The following is a 6,947-nucleotide window of genomic DNA, read 5'->3' on the forward strand; positions in this document are numbered from 1 at the left end:
CTTCAGGGGTATGGATCTTCAAGAAATACATATAAAATAACATACAATTAATTTCTTAAAAAAGAGTGAACTAAAACAACATGTAGTTACATGACTTTTCTTTTTAAAGTAGAATTCCTATCTTAAGAGTGTATAACCAGTACATAAAACGTATGAACAATTCATAAGAGGATGTATACACTTACTTACTTCTTAAGAATTTACATAAAACCGTTTTTATACAATATATAATATTTTTTTGTATTTTTATGGCTATGCCATATAAATTAATAAATTCAATACATACAAATAGATTCAATTCAGATAGTGTATAAAATCAGTGAAAGTAGACTATCATTCTTCAAGAATTCCTCAAATTGGCTTTATAGGGCCTAATATTAGAATATAAAGTGTTAGTCACACTTTTAACCTCAATTAGAGCCATTTGATTAGAGCAGGCATTCCCAACCGCGGTCCTCAAGGCACACCAACAGTGCAGGTTTTATGGATATCCAGTCTTCAGCACAGATGGTTAAATCAAAATAACTGAGGTACTAATTAAGTCACCTGTGTTCAAGCCAGGATAGCACTAAAACCAGGACTGTTAGTGTGCCTTGAGGACCGAGGTTGGGAAACACTGGATTAGAGTAATATATATCAAAAGGATCCTCTTAGTGGTATGATATTAGGTAAGTAGCTTGTGTTTCCAGTGGATAAAAACAAATGACATAGGACCTAATGTGAAAAATTTTAAGATATTGTTTTTTTGTATAATCTGTTTTTATTTAGAAAAGTATAAAGATTACATCCAAATAAACAAAAGAACTTCCAGACACATAATTAACGTCAATTGCAGATTAGGCATAAGAAGCAGGATAACTTGCCGCCCTGTCCAACTGGTATTAGAGTAAAAACAGAGCGTAATAGGGTGTTCAATGAAATCATAACAATGCCTACTAGTTATTTGTCAAAACAATGAATGTAATCACGGTAACAAAAGAAACGAACTAGAAGAACTATAGGAAAGAGCAAGATATGAAAAGAAAGAGAGAGTAAAGAAAAAATATAGTGTGACCAAGCCCGGGGGACAGCAAGTAGAAGGAAAGAGGATTGCATCCTCTCTAATCGATCAACTGCTAAACTCAGATCCTTTAGAAGCGTATATGTAGTCTTTGTACTCTTTTGAGGATGTATATTCTATCCAAGGAAACCAAGTGGTCATGAATTCGGAAAGTTTATCCCTGGATATTAGGAGAATGTGCTCCATGTTCATATAATAATCGATTCTAGTGAACCAGTTTCTCTAACGTCCTTGAGGATGCTGGGACTCCGTAAGGACCATGGGGAATAGACGGGTTCCGCAGGAGATAGGGCACTTTAAGAAAGCTTTGGACTCTGGGTGTGCACTGGCTCCTCCCTTTATGCCCCTCCTCCAGACCTCAGTTTTACACTGTGCCCAGAGTAGGATGGGTGCACTGCAGAGAGCTCTCCTGAGTTCTCTGCCTAGAAGCATTTTTATTTGGATTTTTTTCTACTTTTTGACAGGGAGCACTGCTGGCAACAGGCTCCCTGCATCGAGGGACTGAGGAGAGAGGGGCAGACCTTCTTGTCTAAGATAGGCTCTGCTTCCTCGGCTACTGGACACCATTAGCTCCAGAGGGGGTGAACACAGGTTCTTACTGGGCGTCCACCCCCGGAGCCGCGCCGCCGTTCTCACAGAGCCAGAAGAACCGATGTCCGAAGACGTCAGGCGGCAGAAGCCTTCAGCTTCACTGAGGTAACACACAGCACTGCAGCTGTGCGTCATTGCTCCCATACACCTCACATACTCCGGTCACTGTAAGGGCGCAGGGGGGGGACCGCCCTGGGCAGCAATATAACACCTCTATTATGGCAAAAGACAATATACATGTACAGGTGGGCACTGTACATGTATATAAAAGAGCCCCCGCCATATTTTAGTAAATTTGAGCGGGACAGATGCCCGCCGCCGAGGGGGCGGGGCTTCTCCCTCAGCACTCACCAGCGCCATTTTCTCTCCACAGCACCGCTGAGAGGAAGCTCCCCGGACTCTCCCCTGCTTACACACGGTGAAGGGGTGTTTAAAAGAGAGGGGGGGGGGGCACATAATTGGCGGATAACATATTATACAGCGCGGCTGGGGGAAAAACATTTTGTGTTGGTCTCCAGGGTCATGGCGCTGGGGTGTGTGCTGGCATACTCTCTCTCTGTCTCTCCAAAGGGCCTTGAAGGGGATACTGTCTTCAGAAAAGAGGTTCCCTGTGTGTGTGTGTGTGTGAAGTGTGTCGGTACGCGTGTGTCGACATGTTTGACGAGGAAGGCTCGCTTAATGTGGAGGGGGAGTGCTTGAATGTCATGTCGCCGTCGGCAACACCGACACCGGAATGGGTGGATATGCTGAATGTCTTGAATGCAAATGTCAATCTATTGCATAAAAGGTTAGACAAGGCTGAAGCTAGGGATCAGTCAGGTAGCCAGTCCATGCCTGTCCCTGTGGCGCCAGGCCCTTCGGGGTCTCAGAAGCGCACCATATCCCAGATCGATGACACAGATACCGACATGGATACAGACTAGTGTAGACTATGAAGATGCAAAATTACAGCCGAGGGTGGCAAAAGGTATTCGGTACATGATTATTGCCATTAAAGAGGTTTTGCATATTACTGAGGAACCCCCTGTCCCTGACACGAGGGTACACATGTATAAAGGGAAAAAGCCTGAAGTCACCTTTCCGTCCTCATTTGAACTGAGTGAATTGTGCGAAAAGGCTTGGGAATCTCCGGATAGGAGACCACAAATTCCCAAAAGGATTCTTATGGCGTATCCTTTTCCACAAACGGATAGGATACGATGGGAATCTTCGCCTAAAGTAGACAAGGCGCTGACACGCTTGTCTAAAAAGGTGGCACTGCCTTCTCAGTATACGGCTTCCCTCAAGGATCCTGCTGATCGCAGGCAGGAAATTACCATGAAGCACATTTACACTCATTCAGGTACTATTGTTAGACCGGCTATGGCGTCGGCCTGGGTTTGTAGTGCGGTTGTGGCATGGGCAGATTCCTTATCTATGGAGATTGACACCTTAGATAGGGATGCCATTCAAATGACCATAGAGCATATCAGAGATGCTGGGAAAGGTATATATAACAAGTATATATATATGGGCGCTGTGATGGGTGTGTTTTCCCTAGCAGCTGTAAAAATAGGGGTAGTCAGACCCTTGGATAGCAAGAAGAAAAGAAAAATATATATATACAGCGCTGCTTGACACGATAGAGTCTGTAAATGGGTAATTTATTAAATATAAAAGATATTTTTAGTTAATAAAAAAATGCAAATACTTTAATACAATTAAAACTTAATATGTCTCATAAAAGACTACGGGTGGACTTGAAAATCTGTTCATGCCGCCATTCAAAGTGATTTGAACAAACACCAATATAAGCACAGTCATAATAATGGACCAGATTGAACAACTTCATCCAATTGGATGTATTTACCAAGTCTGTGTTCCGTTTAAAGTGGATCCCGTTAGATGTGAGTCCGTATGGCAACGGTGATGTAGTTGGGGTCCTGGTTCACAGTTCACTTGGAACTCCGTGTTCCGCTAGGTGGATCCTCTACAGATGTTACAGGCAATGGCAATGCCAATAGGGGTCCTGGTTCACGGAGACGGAAGCTGAGGTCCTGACTGCAAATAGTGGTGTGGTGGAGATGCTGGTCGGCTTGTGTCCACACAGGTCTTTGCCTAACGCGTTTCGCTGCTCCAGGCAGCTTTGTCAAAGGTATTGTGGCATTGAGACTGATCACCCTTTTATAGGGGAAGTGATGTCATCATTGGAGACAGCTGATATTCAATTATTAATCTAAACATGATACTAAAAATAATAAAAATGATACAGAAAACGGTCTAATGTGTGGTGTTTATCATAAGACATTATTTCAATTTTATGTTTACTAAAAACGAAGCTGGAAACGAGAAAATTAGCTGGTTAGAGTATTTAATTATTTATATCAGTTCCGATCATGTGATTATAGATCGAAAACAGACCAATAGAAAATTGTTTGCGGATCATGTGGGACTATCACATGATCTTTTAACTGAAAGACGTTTGTCTCGGATACTCTTTTGCCGGGTAGTGTATTTATTTGTTCTTGGAACGCATGATGTTCCGGTCACGTGGTCGGACATTTGTCGGTCACGTGACACGGTCTCGCGTTATGATGATGCTGCGCGTGGTTTGTAAGTAATTTCAGCTGGTGAAAGATTTGTGTAGAAAAGTCCGTGTCACGTGGTCGGACTGTCGCCGGTCACGTGACTGGGTAAAATAGTTTCAGTTAATGAAGTTAATAAAGCTTTTGTATTGAAGGCATAGATGTCATGTGGTCTGACTCTCGTCAGTCACGTGACCTACTACATCATTTCTGAATGGCCAATAAGAATCCATTCTTAGAAGTTTGTTAAACATAAACTAAATCGGTTGCTAGGCAACCGCTATATAGTGCTGACTAATGGAGATCCGTTCTTTAAAGCCTGTTGACTGTATTGGTTGCTATGCAACCTCTAATTACGGATTATAACCGTGATGTTACTTAAAACTACATTTAGTTGCAATTATTAATAGGCTGGTTACATTTAATTATAAGTCTTTAGAAGACACAAATGCGACACGGGAATATCTAGGAACACGCAGAAAGCACATAGTTTCATATATTGAAGTCTGATAATAAGACACTAAGCGAAATTAATATTGAGTTGTATAACCAAATAATTACATTTATATTAATAAATATTAGTAAATATTCGTTAGTATACTCTTTATATTTTTTTATATATTTTCTTATATTAATGTCTTTATTTCTATTATTTTATTCATATTATTTTTATTATTGTTGTTATTAGCATTATCAAATTAATTATCTTCCTATTATGATTAGATTTTAAATTTGATCCACATCAGATAATAAACAAATTTAATAATAAATGATAGAACCTATATCGTGAATACCAAATGATTCAGTACGTGACATGTACTTCTCATTCATATATAAACGTTATATTACCGATGTAGATATTAAGTAGCGCAGAGATGAAAATGAATTGGTATATTATGTGTTTAATTTTTATAAATGAATACCAAAGTAACATAATTCTAAGGCAAGGAGAGACTCATAATATAGTATTGAGCTCTAGCGCTTCATTCAGGCCTTCAGGATGTAAGGAGTTTAATTGAAATGTCCAATAAATCTCCTGTTTACAAAGATTTCTAAATCTGTCTCCTCCTCTTTTAGTAATGGAAATATGTTCAAGGCCAATAATTTTTAGGGTTTCCGGATTTCCCTGATGGTGTTTGGAAAAGTGTCTCGGGATACTATGGGGTATATGCAATAGCGGGCGAATTTCAAAAAAAGGCGAATTCCGGAACGTTTTCGCCTCAAAAAATCAATTCGCCTATGCAGTGCAGTACTTTTTCGCAAAAAAACGGACCGTCAAAATTCGCCTTTTCTCAATTCGCCTTTTTCCGCATTCGCCTTTTCTGCAATGGTACAGATGCTGCAATTCGCCTCCAGCATATTCAATTCAAGTTTGGAAATTCGCCTGCAGTGCTTTTAGACAGCAAATTCGCGATTTTCAATCCGCCACACTTTGGAGGGTGAAAACAAATAAAAAAAATTTAAACATGTTTTTTTTTGTGTTTTTTTTTTTTTGGAATAGCAGATCTATTTATATTAGAAGGGATTAGGTACTTTTTTTTTGGGGGGGGGAGGCACAAATATTATTTATATATTTTTTAAAATACATTTTTTTTTTTTTTTTTTATTGCTGGAACGGTAAAATCAGGAAAAAAAATGGCGTGGGGTCCCCCCTCCAAAGCATAACCAGCCTCGGGCTCATTGAGCTGGTCCTGGTTCTAAAAATGCGGGGGAAAAATTGACAGGGGATCCCCCGTATTTTTAAAACCAGCACCGGGCTCTGCGCCTGATGCTGGTGCCAAAAATACGGGGGACAAAACGAGTAGGGGTCCCCCGTATTTTTAACACCAGCATCGGGCTCCACTAGCTGGACAGATAATGCCACAGCCGGGGGTCACTTTTATGCCGTGCCCTGCGGCCGTGGCATTAAATATCCAACTAGTCACCCCTGGCCGGGGTACCCTGGGGGAGTGGGGACCCCTTCAATCAAGGGGTCCCCCCCCCCAGCCACCCAAGGGCCAGGGGTGAAGCCCGAGGCTGTCCCCCCCCCATCCAATGGGCTGCGGATGGGGGGGCTGATAGCCTTTGTGATAAAAAAAAGATATTGTTTTTTCCATTAGTACTACAAGTCCCAGCAAGCCTCCCCCGCAAGCTGGTACTTGGAGAACCACAAGTACCAGCATGCGGGAGAAGAACGGGCCCGCTGGTACCTGTAGTACTACTGGAAAAAAAATACCCAAATAAAAACAGGACACACACACCGTCGACAGTAAAACTTTATTTCACACTACCGACACACACATACTTACCTATGTTCACACGCCGACATCGGTCCTCTTCTCCCTGTAGAATCCACGGATAGCTGATAAGCAAAGTTCAATATACTCACCTTAACCAGGGTCCAGAGATAAATCCACGTACTTGGCAAAAAAATAAAACGCATTTACCCGCACCAAAAACGGACTGAAAGGGGTCCCATGCTGACACATGGGACACCTTTCCACGAATAAGACCTGTCAGTGACAGCTGTCACTGACAGGTCTCTAAGCCAATCAGGAAGCGCAACTTCGTTGCGCTCACCTGATTGGCTGATCGCTGTGACAGCGCATCGCACAGCTCCCTCCATTATATTCAATGGTGGGAACTTAGCGGCTAGCGGTGAGGTCACCCGCCGGTCAGCCGCTGACCGGCGGGTGACCTCACCGCTAGCCGCTAAGTTCCCACCATTGAAAGTAATGGAGCGGCTTTGCGAG

The sequence above is a fragment of the Pseudophryne corroboree genome, chromosome 4, assembly GCF_028390025.1.
Source record: "Pseudophryne corroboree isolate aPseCor3 chromosome 4, aPseCor3.hap2, whole genome shotgun sequence".
NCBI lineage: Eukaryota > Metazoa > Chordata > Amphibia > Anura > Myobatrachidae > Pseudophryne > Pseudophryne corroboree.